The sequence below is a fragment of the Solanum stenotomum genome, chromosome 8, assembly GCF_019186545.1.
Source record: "Solanum stenotomum isolate F172 chromosome 8, ASM1918654v1, whole genome shotgun sequence".
In the NCBI taxonomy this organism is placed as follows: Eukaryota; Viridiplantae; Streptophyta; class Magnoliopsida; order Solanales; family Solanaceae; genus Solanum; species Solanum stenotomum.
In genome coordinates, this window is record NC_064289.1 from 30,780,727 (window position 1) to 30,803,656 (window position 22,930).

General features: G+C 31.9%; 1 protein-coding gene and 1 pseudogene across 1 annotated transcript in view; one reads left to right on the forward strand and one right to left on the reverse strand.

The window, feature by feature from the left end:
- Window positions 1–22,930, forward strand: part of LOC125872914 (actin-related protein 5) — a 1,108,764-nt gene that overhangs the window by 11,556 nt on the left and 1,074,278 nt on the right. The window lies entirely within an intron of this gene.
- Window positions 7,828–22,126, reverse strand: LOC125872921 (uncharacterized; annotated as a pseudogene).

Below are 22,930 nucleotides of genomic sequence, written 5' to 3' on the forward strand. Positions count from 1 at the left end.
TAAATCTAAACTTATCAAAAATAATAAAACAACAACCTAACCAAGCCCCCATAAGCTCGGCAGGTATAAACAACACACAAGACAACCTACTCAGGCCCCCATAAGCTCGGAAGGTGTCAATCAACCTATATACCCATATCGGTAATCCCCTAGCCCCATAGGTAGTCACGTAGACCTCTTTGGCTTTAATATTACCCCGTAGGCAGCACATAGCTCTCTTAGGCATCAACATAGCTTATAAAAAACTCATAGCCCTCTTAGCCAACAACATGACCATGTAGGAAGCACATAGCCTTCTTAGGCATCAATATAGCCCTGTAGGAAACTCATTGCCCTTCTAGGCATCAATATAGCCCCGTAGGCAACTCATAGCCCTTTTAGGCATCCATATAGCCCCGTAGGCAGAACATAGCCCTTCTAGGCATAAATCACATTCCTGAAGCTAACCACAATAGCCCCAAGGGCAACAATAACAATCCAATCACTAAAAGCGAGCAATTTAGTTATAAGAAACCTATACAAATAGCCTCTAACTCGTGTCCAACATAGGGACACTACTAATTGAATAAGAATCCCAACAAAAGAGGATGATATCAACTCGAGTAGCCAATAATCAACAATAATGGCTACAAACGTAACAAAGATAACAACCCCATTACATTGCTCCTAAGCTTTAAGGAAACATGTCGTAAGTAGGGCATAGCCTTAACATACCTTTCCAATGAACACTCGAAAGACCATAGTTCCTTCACAAAAGTTGTTCCTTATGTCCTAAGCTTCACAAACACTATATATACACAGCTAAATTGTAGTTATAAATAGTTCATAATTAATCTTAAATCATCAGATTTGGCATATTGCCCCAACTTGTCGAAACATCCGTAGAAATGCATAAAAACAACCATAAAAGGGTCCCGAGATGATTACCTTAGTTAACCAAGTGTAAAACTTGAAGAAACACCAATAACTACACATTTATATCTTCAAAAACTAGCTCCAAACGCAGCTAATAGGAGGGAAAAATGATTGCCACGTGTAGAGATACCGTTTCTAGGCACGGGGGCAACCTTTTATGGTAGAAATCGTCAAAAACCAACTTTCATCATGCAAGTACTCCATAGGAACCATCTCTTAAGCTTTCTTTCTGGTTTGTAAGTGAAAAGAAATGTTTTCATGGCTTAAACCATTGAGTAAGCCGACATACCACATTTTTTACCCGACCCGGATTCTGCCCCAGCAGTACATAGTAAAACCCTCATAACTTTTTACTCCGATGTCGGTTTGATACGGGCTTTTGTGCGTTGCAAACTAGACTCGTAGCCCTTCGATTTAATAGGTGATAGGCCTTATAACTCTTTATATATTGGGAGAAAACATCAAATACATTTGACCCAAATTTTAGAGAAATCTTTAAAAGGGAACTTACGATAACTTTCACCAACTTTTATTTTGCCACTTACCTAACTTCAAAACTTGAGATACAACCCTTGAAAACTTAAAGTATGACATACCACATCATTCATAATTTATTACTCACCCTCTTTGTATTTTCACGAAGGTACGAGTTAATTTAGACGTTTTGAAAAGTTGGGGTGTTACACTAATTGCGCTTGCCACCTGGCGAATATTAATTTCGAAGCATTGTGCTTGAAATCTTTGTCAAACATAAATTTGACCGATTGAGCGTTAGTTTTTACCAAAAACTTATGGTTGTATAAATCGTCCTGAAATTTTAGAACGCATTTAACGATGGTTAACATTTCATGCGCTACCATCGCATATTTCTTCTGGGCTTCGTTCCATTTGCCTGAATGAAACCTAATCAAATATTCGCTCTTGTCATGGAGATTAATTTGTTTGAGAATCCCACCTTATCCAATGTTGGACGTATCTGTCTCGATAATCTTTTGCCAAGTAAAGTTGGCTAGAGCTAAGCATGGCGGTGATTGTACTCGCCGCTTGATTTCTTTTACCAAGTTGGTAAGATTCTCATTCCAAGGAGACTTACGATCCTTCTTCAGCCTGTCATATAGCGGGGCTAAGTCTCTAGAGAGATGTATGTAGAATGGGGAGATGTAAGTTAAATTTCCCAAAAATCTCTGTAACTGAGTCCTATCTGTAATAACATCAGGAAACTTATCAACAAAATCAATGGCTCTTTGAATGGGGTTAATCTTCCCTTGATAGATTTGATGTCCTAAGAATCAAACATCTGTTTGGAACAAACTCATTTTGGGTTTTGAGATAACCAAACCATTTTGTATCACAACCTTTTTGAAAATGTCAAGATGCTTGATATGCGTTTCAAATGTCTTTGAAAACACTACAATGTCATCAATATAAACAATAATAAAATCCATATATGGGTTAAAATATCATTCATAATTTTCTGAAATTCAGAAAGAGCATTTTTCAAACCAAAAGGCATGGCATTCCATTCCTATTGTCCAAACGGGACATTAAAAGCAGTTCTATAAGAGTCCCCTTTAAAAATTTGAATCTGCCAATAACTTGATTTTAAATCAAATTTTGAAAATATATTGGCATCGTATAATCTCGATAATAAATCTTTTTTATTTGGAATAGGACACCTAATCCACTTTAAATATTTATTCAACGGTTTATAGTTGATAACCAATCTTGGAACACTTCGTTCCCTTTCAGCCGCATTAAACATAGAAGGTTGTGCATGACCAAGGAGACTTGGACGGTTTTATCAAACCCTTTTTGTAAGAGGCTATCAATCTCATTTTTGAAAAATTCTACTAACTCAGCATTCATTTGGCAGGACCGAGATTTAGTAGGGATATCATCCTCAGAAAATCCTTCTTCATATGGAAGAGTCACAATATGCTTTTTTTTATTCCAAAAAGCACTGAGATGATCTGCACAGATATCCACGGTAATTTGCTTGAAAATCAATTTGATTTTTTCCTTCACCTTGGTAGATTTCAGAGAGTCCAATATATTCATACTGAATAGCTCCAGTTGTAAAGAGTCTATATGACTCTGCTTCATATTAATCAAGGCAATAATATCCCTGGTTACCAGATCTGTAACAAAAGAATATGTTATCTCATTAACTTTATATTTTGCTGAAAACCCTTTCGCGTCAATTCTTGTGAACGGATAAATTGCATTTATGAAAGGAGTACCAAGTATAATTGGAGGGTAAAGCTGATTTTTAACCAAAAAGAAGAAGTGAGGAATGCAGACTTTATTCTGAAAATTTTTTGCATTAGGCAACTTGTACTCTATATCAAGAGCATGACCCGATGCAGATTTAACCAAATGAGTAGTTTTTTTAAAATACTTTGTTGGCACTAAGCCTTCCTAAATACAGCTAACATCTGCACCGCTATGAATCATGGCAATGTTACTAATCGAAAAACTATTATCAATCAAAATAGTACATTTAATATACCATTTATGAGCTGTTACAATTTGCATCATTCCTAAAAACATATCTTGTCTAGGATCAGGATGAACAAGTTGAACAGGTTCACTTTCAACTTGTTTTCCTTTGTTTTTTTAAAGACCGATCTTCAGTATTATTAATCTCAATTTGAGTAATACGATGGTCACAAATCAATTGATTTTGTTTAAGAGACTAGTCTCCTTTTTCAAATTCTCGACTTCAATTTTTAAGTCATCGAAAGAAGAATCTTTTTCAGGAAAAGTATTTTTTTTAAAAGATGATCATCAACTTCTTTCAAAGAATAAGGAGCAGAATACTCAAAATCATCGTTCTTCTTATTTTCAAAAAGTTATGAAGAACTTGAACTGGCTTCATTAAAAGTAGCCAAATTAATAATTTTTTCACGAAGCTTACTACCAGTAATTTCTTTTAGAAGTTCAATCACATTATCAAAAGTAATTGTATTCATATTTAAATCTTGAAATTGAGATTGAAGTTTATAAATTTCATCATCCTCGCAATTGCAATTATGACCTTGACAAGTATCACAAGGATTAGCACGATTATTATCATCATTATCAGAAGAACTAAATAATTCAATATTAGAACCTGAATCGGATTCATAATCATCATCTGATCCTGAGGTGTATAACAGGCCATATACCTTCTCATAGGTGTCGTCATCAAGCTCCAAAGTTTTTAACTTGTTCAACTTGCAATTGGGGGAAATTTGCCCAAGTTTACCACACTTGTAGCATTTTACTTTATTGAGATCTCTTCCAGATCTGTCTTTGGTAAATCTTTTAGATTTAAAAGAGATTTTTCTAGCTTCGCATTCTTCTTTGGATCTACGCCTATGCCTAGATCTCTTCCTCCTGTGAGAATCATCATCTTTGGAGAACCTGTAATATTTAACCTTGTTGCCTTTTTTAGCAATAGGATTGGGCAGTCCAAACTGCTCACATAAATCTCCCAATTAAGATTTTTCCCTAAGCTTATCCATCTTAAGTTGTCTAGCCATTTTTAGTTCGTTGCACAAGTTTAATCCTTCTTGTGTGCAAGTCCCTATAATCTTTCTGTAACTCATATAGGCATAAGGGATTTCACTATGACTGCCCCTTAGAGCTTTTCGAACTCTTTCGGCAAATAGAGGCGGAAGGCCATCTATAAACTTGGCTTTCTAATATTCAACCTTATTTTTGAGTAATTGCATAACCCTACTAAGATAGGTATCTTTATACCACCTGAAGTATGCCAAGGTCTAACATTGAAGACTGTTGAGGAGAGTGCGAACCATCTCATGTTGATTGATAAATCTACCATTGAAATGTTCCAAAATGGCAAGAACCAGAGTATAAATAGCGTCTTCTCTGTTTTGAACTAGAGCCATGCCTAGATTATCAATCCCTGCCTCGGTAGCCACCGCATTAACAATAGATGGTTTCTCCTCTATACTAAGGTAGTTATCCTACCAGCCTCGGAGCTGACCCGTAAAACCTGCAATAATCACCTTGCAGATTCCTCTATCGATATTTTTAACACTTTTACAGATAGTTGCATACATGAGCATTCTATGAACAAGAATCGTTAATTACCTATCAGTTAGTCCATCTAGACTCTATTCCTAAATTTCAGAACCGCTATAAGACGTATTAGTCTGGTTCCAGTCACACTCTTCAATTAAAAACTCTTGAGGAGTAGGACGGGGATAATAATATGTATTCATGCTAGGTTTAGTAGCATAACCACTATTTTTCTTGGGATAGCCCTTGAGTTTATTAAACTCTGAAAAAACTTGATTTTTAAAATCACTGGTACTTTCCATTTTATCTGCAAAATCTTGCGATAAATCCATAGGCTGAAAATTTAAACTAACAAGCTTTTTATCAACAAGCTCCTTTATATCTAAATCGGAAAACTTTTTATCAAGAAGTTCTTCCAAATTTTTGAAAGAATTGGGTTTGAAATCAGAAATCTCAAGAGGCCTCTGAATATAAGTAGAAGCGACCGAAGGTTTGCTTTCAGAAGTAGAAGCAACACTGGTATCAATAGCCGAAGTAGTTTTAGCCATATACGCCTTTATATCTTTTATCAAAATAGTTAGATCATCGAGTTTTTTATCAAGAGAGCTAATGTGCTCGCCCAAAACTTTAACATAAAGACTCAAATAATTGTTTTGAGTAATAAGTTTATTGATTTCAGCAATACTGATTGAAGCAATATCTTCCTCAATGAATTTTTGAAAAGCTGAGAAAGTAATACCAGTATTGTTTGGTAAGACAAACGATGACTGAGGAGGGTAGATAGCTTTTAGAAGGTTACCACTCCCATATTTATAAGTTTGTTCGATAACATTGATATATAAAGGCAAATAGGTGGCTATAAATCAAGGATCAAAATACATAATTTGATTATGTAGGGCACAAGTTTCATAAAACTCTTGAGAAATGCAATTAAGATCCTCTTTGCTATAAGCATCAAAAAACCAAGTTTTAAACTGATTTCATTTTTCATCAAAAAAAATTCTTTTTGAATATGTTTTTTTTTGCCAGAGAACCTAGGCTAAAATCTATTTGGTGTGAAAACATTAAGAATTATTATTATTATTATTATTAAAAATAATAATTTTGAATTCGAATATTCTGTACCTTATTCTTTGTCTGAAATTAATAAAAGACTTAATAAACAAACTGCTCACACACGAGATTATTCCTTTGATGAATTAAAAAATGAGATTAAATCTCTTTAAATAAGATCAAATGATTTGTGATTATAGACTTACTGAGTTTGAAACTGTTAATAACAAAGGGAAAATATTGTTGAAGAAGATGCTCTTTCAAAACCCTTTAATTTGAATCCTAGACAAGGTATGTTTTTAGGAATGATGCATATTCTTTTTGCATATAAATGGTATATTAAATGCACTATTTTGATTGATAATATTTTTTTAATAACTGATATTGATATGATTGATAGTGGAAGCCGATGTTAGTTGTGTTCAAGAAGGTCTTAGCTTGTACCTACTAAATATTTTGAAAAAATAACTCATATGGTTAAATCTTCTTCTGGACATGCTTTAGCTATAAAGTATAAATTACCTAATACTAGTATTTTCCAAAATAAAGTTTGCATTCCGTATTTCTTTTTCTTGGTTAAAAATCAGTTATAACCTTCAATCATACTTGGAACACCCTTTATAAATGCTATTTATCCATTTACTAGCATATCTGCTAAAGATTTTACCGCTACTTTTGAAAATAGAAATATAAGTTATACTTTTACCACTGATCCTATTTCTCGTGATATAAATGCTTTGATTAATATGAAACAAAGGCATGTTGATTCTTTACAACTAGAATTGTTTAGTTTAAATATATTTGATACTTTGAAATCAACCAAAGTACAGGAAAAAATAGAATTAATTTCTGAACAAATTGATATTGATATTTGTGCTGATCATCCTAGTGCTTTTTTGAATAGGAAAAAGCATATCGGTACACTTCCATATGAAGATGATTTTTAGGAGAATAATACTCCTACTAAATCTCGTCCTTGTCAAATGAATACCGAATTGGTAGAATTCTGCAAAAATGAAAGTTGGTAATTTGTTACAAAAGGGTTTAATAAAACCTTCAAAATCACCTTGGTCTTGCACAACCTTTTATGTTAATAATACTGTTGAAAGGGAACGAGGTGTCCCTAGATTAGTTTTCAATTATTAACCTTTAAATAAATATTTAAAATGGATTAGGTACCCTATTCCAAACAAAAGACATTTATTGTCAAGATTATATGATGCCAATATATTTTCAAAATTTGATCTAAAATTAGGATATTGGCAGATTCAAATATTTAAAGAGCATGCTTATAGAACAACTTTTAATGTCCCATTTGGATAGTATGAATGGAATGTTATGTCATTTGGTTTGAAAAATTCCCCATCTGAATTTCAGAAAATCATGAATGATATTTTTAATCCATATTTGGATTTTATCATTGTTTACATTGATGATATCTTAGTATTCTAAAAAACATTAGAGATGCATATTAAGCATCTTGATATCTTTAAGAAAATTGTTATACAAAATGGTTTGGTTATCTCTAAATCAAAAATGAGTTTGTTCCAAATTGATGTTCGATTTATATGACATCATATTTGTCAAGGGAAAGTTACCCCAATTCAAAGATCAATCGACTTTGCATCAAAATTTCTTGATATTATTACTGATAGAACTCAATTACAAAGATTCTTAGGGAGTTTAAATTACATATCCCCTTTTTATAAAAATTCATCTAGTGATTTGACCCCATTATATGACACGCTGAAAAGGGATCATAAATCACCTTGGGCTAATAGTCATACTAAGTTGGTAAAGGATATTAAACTTCGAGTTCAATCTTTACCTTTCTTAACTCTTGCTAATCGTACTTGGCAAAAAATTATTGAGACAGATGCCTCTAATATCGATTATGGTGGGATATTGAAACAAAAAAATTCCAACGATAAAAATGAGTATTTGATCAGATTTCATTTTGGGAAATGGAGTGAGGCCCAGAAAAAATATGCTACGGTGGCTCATGAAATGTTGACCATTGTTAAATGTGTGTTAAAATTTCAAGATGACTTATATAATCAAAAGGTTTTGATAAAAATTGATGCTCAATCTGTTAAATACATGTTTAACAAAGATTTTAAACACGATGTTTCGAAATTGATATTTGCTAGGTGGCAGGCCCAGTTAGCCCCCTTTGATTTCGATATTGAATATAAAAAGGAAAGTGATAACTCTCTTCCAGACATTTTATCTCGAGAATATTTGAATTCAACATGAGTTACTATACAACCTTTGTTGATGAAAAAACTTTAGTTACTATCCTAAAGAGTATTCCTCTTAATAAAGATCTGCAAGAATTGATAATATGCAAAATTATCGACGATATTATTAGAGAAGATTTCTCTATACATGATTATGAAGAAATCATTCCTATCGATGATGATAATTATTATAGTGACTATTATGTTATGTCCAAATAAAGCAAAATGTTATGTTTGCAGGATGGACCCTCCTTGGATTACCAAGGGTAGAGGTAGGGGGAATAATACAAGGGGAAATGGAAGATCATCCCCAAGATCATCATACGGATCCTCTTCTAACTCCCCAGTTATACAAAGGGGAAGAATGAGTTTGATAAACTCAAAAATCTCCCAAAGTGAGCCTTCTTCTTCGGTACACCTAAAAGATATTCCAGAAGACTGCCCGTTATATGCATATCTACAGACTTATTTGTCACAAAAGCAAAATGATACTTTTGCGTCAATAGCCAAAGAAGACAATGATGATATCAAGTCTTATGAGAAGGTATCGCAAAAAGAAATGATATTTCTTTTAGAAAACTTAGAGATACAAAGAAAAGAAGAACCCTAGAAGATATTCCAGTGGTATATAATCAATGGTTATACTTCTCGGGTGAGTCATACAAAATCTGATCGTATTATGAAACCATTCTGATAAGTACTGGTAGTGTTGAATTTCAACACTTTTCAGGCAACAATACCAGTGAGAATGTTTATAACTTCTCAAAAATGATAATTAAACAGACTATATCTGTTGAAAATTGGGGCATCTCCACCATGAAAGAAAGGCAGATCAGCCTAAACAAAATAGTTATGAGTTTCACATACTAGGACTACATTCAGGCCTTTGATAAAGTCATCTATTGTAATAATGATAGACAAAAACATACGTGGTTTATAAAAGTATGTGCAAAGATATTTGTAGGTCCAATTCCTAATTGGTTTTTAAATTGGTGGTCATACCACAGCCCAACTATAAAAATATTGCCTGATTCATTCCTCAAATTATATAAAGAATTAGTTAAAGTTTCACCGGACCTTAATGAGTGATACAATACAGATCATATCTGTTATCTGTAGAAAATAGACCAGATTTACTTCTTCATTGAATTCTCCGTCCCTTGGATTCACAAATGGACCCCCGAAGTAGGATTCACCGAGGAACAATTCCCTTGATTATACAGAACTTTTTATAATAATTTTTGCGACAAATTAATGAAAAAGGATCCCAAAATAAAAATTTTATATGGTAAAGAATTGTTGGATCTTATTTCAAAAAGGATCCAAGAATATGGTATTACTCCCCAAAAGGGAATAATTGGTGATAGCTCAGTCAGGCATATTGCCAGAAAATCTCCGTTCAAGATGGAGATAAAGAAGCAATGATCAACAGTTATTTGGAAGAAGTCAAGAGGAATCTGCTTCTCAACATCACTCAATATGAGAAATAAAACACTTCTATGAGAAGTGAAACAAGCGAAGACGCTACCGATGATATCCAAGAATCTCAACCTAATGAAGCAACTACATCAGAAGATACTCTGAGAAAGGCAGAAAATTTCCTCCAAAAATGAAAGGAAAAAGACAAACTACAAAGACATATCTACAGTAAAAAGTCATCATCAACAGTATATACACTGCTCATCAACAGTAGATACACTATCAAGGGAAGAGATGGGACCCAACATTACTGTACAAAGATTCTTTTATTTTTCTATAAATAAGTTTGTTTGTCATTTCATTAGGTAGAAGCTTAGATACAGCTCTCTCTACTTTCTCTCTCAACTGCAAATTTCTTCTTGTAAAGTGTTCAGTTTATCAGAGATTGCCCAGAAGTAAATACCACTTGTATATTTTCACTCATAGGCCTTGGAGTCGGCCACCTTTATAAGGTATTATATTTTATTTTATTTTAAATCTTTTAAGACTTCTCCGATCTAAGTCGTGACTATATCCGGCTAAAAGATTCATATCTATGTCGGATAAGTAACTTTTCTTTTATATTCACCATGAAAAATCTAGACTTTATCAAAATATAAATAAATTTGTATATGGTTTCTTGATTTGGTTCCAAGATGGTGGTATAGTCAGATTCGATACTATTTTTATTGGCTTTGTCTTTGTGACTTTGTCTAGCCAGTCGTGGTTCTTAGCCCGTTAATGAGTTGAAAAAAGAGCGTCTATACCCGATTAGAACTGCTAGATACATAGACTCAATAAAAATACGTATTAAATCTTGACAGGCCCCCTTGCTTGGGTAAAAGAATGAGATCCAAATTTATATATATTTTGATTCGGATTTATTCCTTGAATTTGGATGCTATTAAACTAGATTGAAGTTGACCGCGCGGATTACGGCCTGTCTTCAGATATCCTGTCTCTTGGTATCAGAGCCTAGGAATTTTCATGGTAAATATATGATAGATGTAAAGTATACGACATAGATATGATCTTTTTCTACATGGATCTAGGAGAAGAAAGTACTAAAAGTACTAGATTGGAAGAGGTAGATTTACCTCAAAACCTTGATTTCTTAAAAAAATAGACTATTCCTAAAGTTGATACTAAAACTATTTATGATTATTGTTGGTTTGATAAAACATCTCATAAACAATTAATAAAAACACCTGAGCAATCTTTTGCATTAAATTCATCTGAATAGGCTATTCATTTGCTAAATAAATGAGATATCGAATTATATAAAAATCAGTATAAATTCTTGCATATTTGCATGGTTCAAATTACTTTTAAACCTTTAACCCTTAAAGGGTTACCTAAGATATTTTTAGCTACTCTAATTGATGCTAGAAATTTAAATTTTAGACAATCTTTAATGGGTTCGATTGAATCCACTGTTGCATATGGCCTTGTATATTTTAATACTCGGCCTAATTTGCAATTATCTTTAACTGATGTTAATATTCTTGATACTTTAAATTTAAATATTAAAATGCATGGTTATAATTATGCAGCGGGATCTGAATTGATATATTTGTCATATAAAATTTACTTTAAATTACTATCTACGTTAAACTCGATATGTAAGTTATATGATACATCTGATAAGACTATTTTAGTAGAAACTCTTTCTGTTAAATCTAAGGTCACTACTAGAAGACCTATAAAATGGGAAGAAATTGATTTTCCAACAACTTGGACTCTAAATTCTGTTATTGCACCAAGTCGGCAAATGTTGTCACTAATTCTGAATATTCTCATATTACGCAAAATCCTCATGGAAGAATTTGTATTCAGTTTGATGATAGAAGTATTCTTTATAATAGACATTCATTTTCTGATAGAAGATTGCCTGCTATTCATCATATTTCCCCGATTGAACCTGTGTATAGTCCGGCTCGAAATCGTGCTGCTTCTTTACATAATACCTTCTGCAATATATTTTCCTATTATATCTGCTGATCAAAATAATAAACTTGTTGATAAAATAAAAATTGATCCTCAAACAAATATTGTTCAAGATAATGATAATTCTTCTGATATTTGTGATAAGGATATTCCTTCTATATGCGAAATGGATACTTACCCTAATAAAACTTAATGATGAATGTGCACCAAATAGATTTTAGTCCAGGTTCACTGGCAAGAAAGTACATTCAGAAAGAATTTTTGAGTGATAAATGGAACCAGTTGAAACATGGTTTTTTGACATTTATAGTACTGATGATTTGAATAATATTTCTCAAGAATTTTATGAAACTTGTGCTCTTCATAGTCAAATTATGCATTTTGTACCCTGATTTATAACCACTTATTTACCTTTATATATATCAATGTTCTTGAACGATCTTATAAAAATGGTTCTGGTAAAATTATTACGGTTGTTTATCCTCCTTAGTCATCTTTTATTTTACCTAATAATATAGGTATCACCTTTATTGCCTTTCAAAAATTTGTTGAAGAGGATGTTGTGGCAGTCAACATCAATGAGATAAATAATTTAATTTCTCAAGATAATTATTTGGGTCTTTATGTTAAAGTTTTGGGTGAGCATATTAGTTCTCTTGATAAAAAAAATAAATGAATTAACTGCTTTGGTAATCCAAATAAAAAATGATTTAAAGACTTTTGATAAGGCTTCTACTTCTAAAAGTAATTCGGAAGCTCATATTGTTTCTACTCATGTGCAGAGCCCCTCTAAGATTTGGGATTTTAAATTTAAATGTTAAATTATTTAGAAGAACTTCTTGAAAAATAATTCCAATTTTACTGCAAAACCTATTGATTTGTCAGACAATTTTGAGGATGAAATGGAAAATACTTATGATTTTAAAAATCATGTTTCTTTAGAATTTAATAAACTTCGTAGTTATCCCAAAAAATAATGGTAATACAAAGTTTGCACATAAACCAAGCATGCAAACCTAATATTATTCCAGACCAACTCCTCAAGATGTGTTAATAGAGGAACGCGACTGCAATCAGACTAATACCTCTTATAATGGGTCTGAAATTTATGAATGGAATCTTGATGGTTTGACTGATAGACAATTAACCATTCTTGTTCATAGAATGCTTATGTATGCAACTATTTGTAAAAGTGTTAAAAACACAGATATAAATATTTGCAAAATCATTATTGCAGGTTTTACTAGCCAATTCAGAGATTGGTGGGATAATTATACGATCATTGAGCAAAAAGCTACAGTGATTAATGCTATTTCTGATAGTGAAGGTGTTGATAACTTGGGCATGGCTCTAGTGAAAAATAGAGAAGAAGTTGTTTATACCTTAGTCTTAACCATTTTAGAACATTTTAATGGTATATTTACCAATAAGTATGAGGTTGTTCGTACCCTATTAAATGGTCTACATTGTAGAAACTTAGGCGAATTAAGATGGTATAAAGATACTTATATGAGTAGGGTAATGGAATTGCCCGAAAACAACTTTGATCATTGGAAAGCTAGGTTTATAGATGGCCTTCCCTATTTATTTGCCGAAAGAATTAGAAAATCTCTAAGGACTAGTCATGGTGAAATACCATAAAAGGATTATTCCTATTGATGATGACAATTATTACAATGACTATTATGATATGTCCCAATAAAGCAAACTGTTATATTTGTAGGATGAACCCTCCTTGGGTGATCAAGGGCAGAGGTAGGGGGAATAATACAAGGGGAATGGGAAGATCATCCCAAGATCGTCATACGGATCCTCTTCTAACCCCCCCCCCCCCAAGTTATACAAAGGAGAATAATGAGTTTGACAAACTCAAAAATTTCCCAAAGTTAGGCTTCCTTTTCGGTACACCTGAAAGATATTTCAGAAGATAGCCCATTATACGCACATCTGCAGGCTTATTTGTCACAAAAGCAAAATGATACTTTTGCATCAATAGTCAAAGAAGACAATGATGATATCAAGTCTTATGAAAAGGTATTGAAAAAAGAAATGATATTTCTTTTAGAAAACTTAGAGATACAGAGAAAAGAAGACCGTGGAAGATATTACAGCGGTATCTAATCAACGATTTATACTTTCCGGGTGAGTCATACAAAACACGATCGTATTACGAAACCATTCTGATAAGTACTGGTAGTGTTGAATTTCAATACTTTTCAGGCAACAATACTAGTGAGAATGTTTATAACTTCTCAAAAATAATAATTAAACAGATTATATCTGTTGAAGATTGGGGTATCTCTACCATGAAAGAAAGGCATATCAGCCTAAACAAAATATCTATGAGTTTCACTTACTGGGACTACATTCAGGCCTTTGATAAAGTCCTCTATTATAATAATGATAGACACAAACGTACATGGTTTATAAAAGTATGTGCAAAGATATTTGCAGGTCCGATTTCTAATTGGTTTTTAAATTGGCGGTCATACCACGACCCAACTTTAAAAGTATTGCATGATCCATTCCTCAAATTATATAGAGAATGGGTTAAAGTTTCACCGGACGTTAATTAGTTGTACAATACAGATCATATATGTTATCTAGAGAAAATAGACCAGATTTACTTCTTCATTAAATTATCCGTCCCTTGGATTCACAAATGGACCCCGGAAGTGGGATTCACCGAGGAACAAATCCCTTGCTTTTACAGAACTTTTTATAATTATTTTTGAGATAAATTAATGAAAAAGGATCCCAAAACAAAAACTTTATATAGGCAAGAATTGTTGAATCTTATTTGAAAAAGGATCCAAGAATATGGTATTACTCCTCAAAAGGGAATAATTACTGATAGCTCAGTCAGGCATATTGCCAGAAAAATCTCCGTTCAAGATGGAGATAGAGAAGCAATGATCAACAGCTATTTGGAAAAAGTCAAGAGGAGTCTGCTTCTCAACATTACTCAATATGAGAAATCGGACACTTCTATGAGAAGTGAAACAAGCGAAGACGTTACCGATGATATCCAAGAAGCTCAACCTGTTGAAGCAAATACATCAGAAGATGCTCTGAGAAAGGCAGAGGATTTCCTCCAAAAATTAAAGGAAAAAGACAAATGGTAAAGACATATCTACAGTAAAAGTCATTATCAACAGTAGATACACTGCTCATCAACAATAAATACACTAGTGATCAACAATAGATACATTGTTAAGGGAATAGATGCGACCCAACATTACTGTACAAAGATTCTTTTATTTTTCTATAAATAAGTTTGTTTTTCATTTCATTAGGGAGCAGCTTAGACACACTTCTCTCTACTTTATCTCTTAACTGTAAATCTCTCCTTGTAAAGTGTTTAGTTTATCGGAGATTAGCCGGAAGTAAATACAACTTGTATAGTTTCACTCATAGGCCTTGGAATCGGCCACCTTTATAAGTTATTATATTTTATTTTATTTTAAATCTTTTAAGACTTCTCCGATCTAAGCTGTGACTATGTCCGGCTAAGAGATTCATATATATGTCGGATAAATAACTTTTCTTTTTTATTCACCATGAAAGATATATACTTTATCAAATAAATAAATTTATATATGGTTTCTTGATTTGGTTCCAAGATGGTAGTACAGTCAGATTTTATATTATTTTTATTGGCTTTGTCTTTGTGACTCCGTCTAATCAGTCGTGGTTCTTAGCCCGTTAATGAGTTAAAAAAGGGTGTCTATACCCGGTTACAACTGCTAGACACATGGGCTCAATAAAAATACCTATTTAATATTGACAGGACCCTTGCTTGGGTAAAAGGATGATATATTTTCATACAATCATAAAACTATATAAAAATTTGTATATATTTTGGTTTGGATTTATTCGTTGAATTCGGATGCTATTAAACTAGATTGAAGTTGACCGCGCGGATTACCGCCAGTCTTCAGAGATCCTGTCTCTTGGTAATAGAGTTTAGGAACTTTCATGGTAAATATATGATATATGTGAAGTATACAACATAGAAATGATCTTTTTCTACATGGATCTATGAGAAGAAAGTACTAAAAGTACTAGATTTTGGAAGAGGTAGATTTACCTCAAAACCTTGATTTGTTAAACAAATGGACTATTCCTAAAGTTGATATTAAAACTATTTATGATTATGGTTGGTTTGAGAAAATATCTCATAAACAGTTAATTAAAACAACTAGGCAATTTTTGGCATCAAATTCATCTGAACAGACTATTCGTTTGTTAAAAAAATGAGATATCAAATTATATAAAAATCAGTTTAAAATCTTGCATAATGGCATGGTTCAAATAGCTTTTAAACATTTAACCCTTAAAGGGTTACCTGGGACATTTTTAGCTACTCTTTGTGATGCTAGAAATTGAATTTTAGACAATCTTTGATGGGTTCGATTGAATCCACTGTTGCATATGGCCCTGTACATTTTAATACTCAGCCTAATTTGCAATTATTTTTAACTGATGTTAATATTCTTGATGCTTTAACTTTAAATATTAAAACGCATGGTTATAATTATGCACTGGAATCTGAATTGATATGTTTGTCATATAGAATTTACTTTAAATTGCTATCTACGTTAAACTCGAGATGTAAGTTATATGATACATTTGATCAGATTATTGTTGTAGAAACTAATTTTATTAAATTTAAGGTCACTACTAAAAGATCTATAAAATGGGAAGAAATCGATTTTCCAACAACTTCGACTCTGAATTCTGTTATTTCACCAAGTCAGATGGCAAATGTTGTCACTAATTCTGAATATTCTCATATTACGCAAAATCCTCATGGAAGGATTTGTATTCAGTTTGATGTTAGAAGTATTCCTTATAATAGACATTCATTTTCTGATAGAAGATTGTCTGTTATTCATCATATTTTCCCGATTGAACCTATGTATGGTCCGGCTCGAAATCGTGCTGCTTATTTACATACCATACCTTTTGCAATATCTTTTCCTATTATATCTGCTGATCAAAATAATAAACTTGTTGATAAAATAAAAATTGATCCTCAAACAAATATTGTTCAAGCTAATGATAATTCTTCGAAATGGATTTTGACCCTAATAAAACTTAATGATGAATGTACACCAAATAGATTTTAGTCCAGGTTCACGGGCAAGAAAGTGCATTCAGAATGAATTTTCGAGTGGTAAATGGAACCAGTTTAAAACATGATTTTTTGACACTTATAGTGCTGATGATTTGAATAATTTTTCTCAAGAATTTTATGAAACGTGTGCTCTTCATAACAAAATTATGCATTTATTTTACCCTGGTTTATAACCACTTATTTACCTTTATATATCAATGTTCTTGAACGATCTTATAAATATGGTTCTGGTAATATTATTAAGGTTGTTTATCCTCCTCAGTCATCTTTTATTTTACCTAATAATACAGGTATCACCTTTACTGCCTTTCAAAAATTTGTTGAAGAGGATGTTGCGGCAGTCAGCATCAATGAGATAAATAATTTAATTTCTCAAAATAATTATTTGGGCCTTTTTGTTAAAGTTTTGGGTGAACATATTAATTCTCTTGATAAAAAAATAAATGAATTAGCTGTTTTGGTAATCCAAATAAAAAATGATTTAAAGACTTTTGATAAGGCTTCTACTTCTAAAAGTAATTCGGAAGCTCATATTGTTTCTACTCATGTGCAGAGACCTCCTGAGATTCAGAATTTTAAATTTAAATCGTTAAATGATTTAGAAGAACTTCTTGATAAAAAAAATTCGAATTTTAGCGCAAAATCTATTGATTTGTCAGACAATTTTGCGGATGAAATGGAAAATACTTTTGATTTTAAAAATCATGTTTCTTTAAAATTTAATAAACTTCGTGGTTATCCCAAAAACAATAGTAATATAAAGTTTGCGCATAAACCAAACATGCAAACCTATTATTATTCCAGACCAACTCCTCAAGATGTGCTAATAGAGGAACGCGATTGCAATCAGACTAATACCTCTTATAATGGGTCTGAAATTTATGAATGGAATCGTGATGGTTTGACTGATAGACAATTAACCATTCTTGTTCAGAGAATGCTTATGTATGCAACTATTTGTAAAAGTGTTAAAAACACAGATAGAAATATTTGCAAAATGATTAATGCAGGTTTTACTGACCAACTCAGAGGTTAGTGGGATAATTATATGAGCATTGAGCAAAACGCTGATGTGATTAATGTTATTTCTGATAGTGAAGGTGTTAATAACTTGGGCATGACTCTAGTGAAAAATAGAGAAGACGTTGTTTATACCTTAGTCTTAACCAGTTTAGAACATTTTAATGGTAGATTTACCAATCAGTATGAGACTGTTTGTACCCTATTAAATGGTCTACGTTGTAGAACCTTAGGCGAATTTAGATGGTATAAAGATACTTATATGAGTAGGGTAGTGGAATTTCCCAAAAATAACTATGATCATTGAAAAGCTAAGTTTATAGATGGCTTCCCCCTTTATTTGCCGAAAGAGTTAGAAAAGCTCTAAGGACTAGTCATAGTGAAATCCCATATAAGGATTATACTGATGGTAAGTTGATAGGAGTTTGCACTCAAGAAGGAATAAATATGTGCAACGAATTAAAGTTATCTAGACAACTTAAGATGGATAAACTTAAAAAAAGATCTCAACTAGAAGATTTTTCTGCCCAGTTCGATTTACCTGATACTTCTGCTGATAGCAAGAAGAAGAAATATAGGGATTCTAAGTACTCCAACCCTGATAAACCTTATAGGAAAAAGTGGTTTAGATACAGGTCTAAGGAAGAACACGATGCTAGAAAAGCCTTTCGTAAGTCCAGTAGATTTACGACAAATAGGTCTAAGCGTGAGCTCGCCAAAATCAAGTGCTATAGATGTGGAAATTTCGGTCACATAGCTCCCAATTGTATGATTGAAACAGCTAAAAACCTTAGACCTGGATGAAAGAGTTCATGATAAGATTTGTAGTTTGTTATACACCTCTTGTTCAGAGTCCGATTATAATTCTGATTTAAGTTCTGAAGATGAGATTGATTTGCTTGATTTATCTGATAGTAATCAGCATGATAAAATGAATACTTGCAATGCTTGCCATGGTGATATTTGTTCTTGTGAAAATGATGAATTTTATAAATTGCAATCTGAATTTGAAGATTTAAATATCAATACTATTACATATGATAATGTGATAGAACTTTTGAAAGAAGTTCCTGATAATAATCTTCGTGAAAAAATTATTCATCTAGCTGCTAATAATAATGCTAGTTCAAGTTTTTCAAAAAATTTAGAAAAACAAAAGAATGATTTCGAATTTGAATATTCTACACCTTATTCTTTGTCTGAAATTAATAACAGACTTAATAAACAAACTACTCACACAAGAGATTCTTCCTTTGATGATTTAAAAAATGAAATTTAAAATTTAAAAAATGAGATTAATTCTCTTAAACAAAATCAAATGATTTGTAATGATAGACTTACTCAGATTGAAACTGTTAATAACAAAGGGAAAAATATTGTTGAAGAAGATGTTCTTGCAAAACTCTTTAATTTGGATCCTACACAAGGTATGTTTTTAGGAATGATGCAAATTCTTACTGCTCATAAATGGTATATTAAATGCACCATTTTGATTGATAATAGTTTTTTAATAACTGATATTGCTATGATTGATAGTGGAGCTGATGTTAGCTGTATTCACGAAGGTCTTGTACCTACTAAATATTTTGAAAAAATAACTCATATGGTTAAATCTGCTTCTGGACATGCTTTAGATATAGAGTATAAATTACCTAATACTAGTATTTGTCAAAATAAAGTTTGCATTCCGCATTTTTTTTCTTGGTTAAAAATCAATATTTGTTTAATGGCTTATAATTTATTACCAACCTGGGAACTCCACGTTCCATTTCAGCTGCATTATTGACATAAAATGCAGTGCATGTCCAAGGAGATTTTGAAGGTTTCACCAAACCCTTTTGTAATAAATTATCAATTCCTTTCTTGCAGAATTCAACCAATTCAGCATTCATTTGACAAGGACGTGATTTTGTAAGAATATCATCCTCAGAGAAAGTATCTTCGTATGGAAGAGTAACAATATGTTTTTTTCAATTCCAAAAAGCACTAGGATGATCAGCACAAATATCAATGGCTATCTGTTTAGATATTAATTTAATCTTTTCTTGTACTTTGGTTGATCTCAAAGTATCGAATATATTCATGCTAAATAATTCAAGTTGTAAGGAATCTACATGCTTTTGTTTCATATTAATTAGAGCATTAATATCACAAGAAATAGGATCAGTGACAAAAGTATAACTAATGTCTTGGTCTTTATAAGTAGCAGAAAATCCTTTAGCATTTATGCTGGTAAAAGGATACAGAGCATTTATAAAAGGGGTGCCAAGTATAATCGGAGGGTATAACTGATTCTTAACCAAAAAAAAGAAGTGTGGAATGCAAATTTTATTTTGAAAAATACGTGTATTAGGCAATTTATACTTTATATCTAAAGCATGTCCTGAAGCCGATCTTACCATATGAGTGGTTTCCTCAAAATACTTAGTAGGCACAAGACCTTCCTGAATACAACTGACATCTGTTCCACTATATATCATAGCAATATCAGTTACAGAGAAAGTATTATCAATTAATATGGTACACTTAATATACCATTTATGAGTTGTAACAATCTGCATCATTCCTAAAAACATATTTTGTTTAGGATCAATATTAATAGATTTTGCTAGAGTATTTTCTTCAACAATATTTTTACCCTTGTTGTTAACAGACTCAATCTGAGTAAGGCGGTGATCACAAATAATCTAATTTTGTTTAAGAGATTAAATTTCTTGTTTTAACTGTTCAATTTCTCCTTTTAGGTTATCAAAAGAAGTATCTTGAATAACAACATGCTGTTTAGAAAGTTTATTATTGACTTCAGATAAAGAATAAGGAGCAGAATGTTCAAACTCATTTTTTAATTTTTCAACAACATTAGATGAGCTAGTTTTATTATTAGCAGCAAGCTGAATAATCTTTTCACGCAACGTGTTATCAGTAACTTCTTTTAGAAACTCTATCACATTATCAAAAGTAATAGTATTAATATTCATATCTTCAAATTGAGATTGTAATTTATAAAATTCATCATGTTCACAAGAGCAAATATCACCTCTACATTTACAAGCATCTATAGTTGTTGACTGAGTATTACCAGATGTTTCGGATTTATCAGTTTCAGAACCTGATTTCGAATAATCGTCATTATCATAATCGGACTCAGAACCAGAGGTGTACAAGAAACTATAGATCTTATCGTGCATGTCTTCCTCTAACTCTAGAGTTTTCAGCTTTTCAAGCTTGTAATTTGGTGCTATATGCCCAAATTTTCCACATTTATAACACTTAATCTTTGCGAGTTCTCGTCTAGATCTATTCTTGGTAAATCTATTACATTTACGATGAGCTCTTCGCTCTTCCCGTTCTTCTCTAGATCTACGTCTAGACCTTTTCTTCCTATAAGATTTTTCGGGATTAGAGTCTCTAGAATCTCTATGTTTGATCTGTTTTCCTGCATCTGGTAACCCAAACTGAATGCAAAAGTCTCCTAACTGAGATCTTTCTCTAAGCTTATCAATTTTTAGCTGCCTAGAGAGCTTTAATTCATTGCATAAATTAATGCCTTCTTGAATACAAGCTCCTATAAGCTTACCATAGGTATAAGTGCTATAAGGAATAATACCTTGCGAATTTCGTAGAGTTTTCTTAACTCTTTCTACAAATAATGGAGGTAAGCCATCTATAAACTTGGCTTTCCAGTGCTCAAGACCATTTTCTGGTAGTTTCATTACCTAACTTAGATAAGTATATTTATACCATCGGAATTCTCCTAAATGTCTACATCGAAGACCATAAAGCAGGGAACAAACAGTCTCGTATTGATTGGTAAATCTACCATTAAAATTTTCTAGAATAGTCAAGACCAGGGTATAAATTGCGTCTTCTCTATTCTTTACTAAGGCAAATCCTCGATTATCAATACCTTCATTACCAGCCTTAGCATTAATTACAACAATTTTTGCTTCAGTACTCATATAATATCCCACCAGCCTCTAAGTTGACCAGTAAAATATACAATTATCATCTTGCAAATAGTTTTATCGGTGTTATTAACACTTTTGAAAATAGTAGCATACATAAGCATTCTATGAACAAGTATAGTTAATTATCTATCAGTTAAACCGTTGAGATTCCATTCATAAATCTCACTTCCACTATAAGAAGTATTAGTTTGGTTCCAATCGTGTTCCTCTATTAGGACATCTTGAGGAGTTGGACGGGGATAATAATAAGTTTGCATACTAGGTTGACGAGCATAATTACCATTATTCTTTTTAGGATAACCATGAAGTTTATAAATTTCTAATTCAACTTGATTTTTAAAATCAAAAGTTATTTCCATCTCATCTGCAAAATCTTCAGATAATTAATGGGTTTTGCCCCAAATTGTGAAAACTTTTTATCAAGAAGATTTTCAAGGTCATATAGTGGTTTAAAGATAAAATCCTGAATCTCAGAAGGTCTCTAAATAGGTACATCAGGTTGTTTTGATATAGAAGCCTGTTCAGAAGGTTTTAAATCATTTTTAATCTGACTAATTAAAATTGTCAGATCATCCAATTTTTTATCGAGAGAACTAATATGTTATCCTAAAACTTTCACATAAAGACCTAAATAGTTATTTTGAGAAATGAGATTATTAATCTCGTTAATACTTATCGGAGCCACATTATTTTATTATTTTTAAATCATTTTTAATCTGACTAATTAAAATTGTCAGATCATCCAATTTTTTATCGAATTATTATTATTATTATTATTATTATTATTATTGTTATTATTATTATTATTATGAATTGCCCTGCTTCTTTGCATACTTTATCAACACTTATATCTGCAGAAAAACAAAAAATTAAAATTGATCCTCGGTTAAACATTGTTCAAACTAATGATAAATCTTCTGATATTTCTAATAAGGATATTCCTTCTGCATCCGAGATTGATTTTAATCTTAATGATGCTTAATGATGAGTGAACATCAAATTGATTTTAGTCCAGGATCACTGGCAAAAAAATATATTCAAAATGAATTTTCGAATGAAAAATGGAACTGATTTAAAACTTGGTTTTTCGACACTTATATTGAAGAAGATTTAATCAATATTTCTCAAGAATTTTATGAAACTTGTGCTCTACATAATCATAT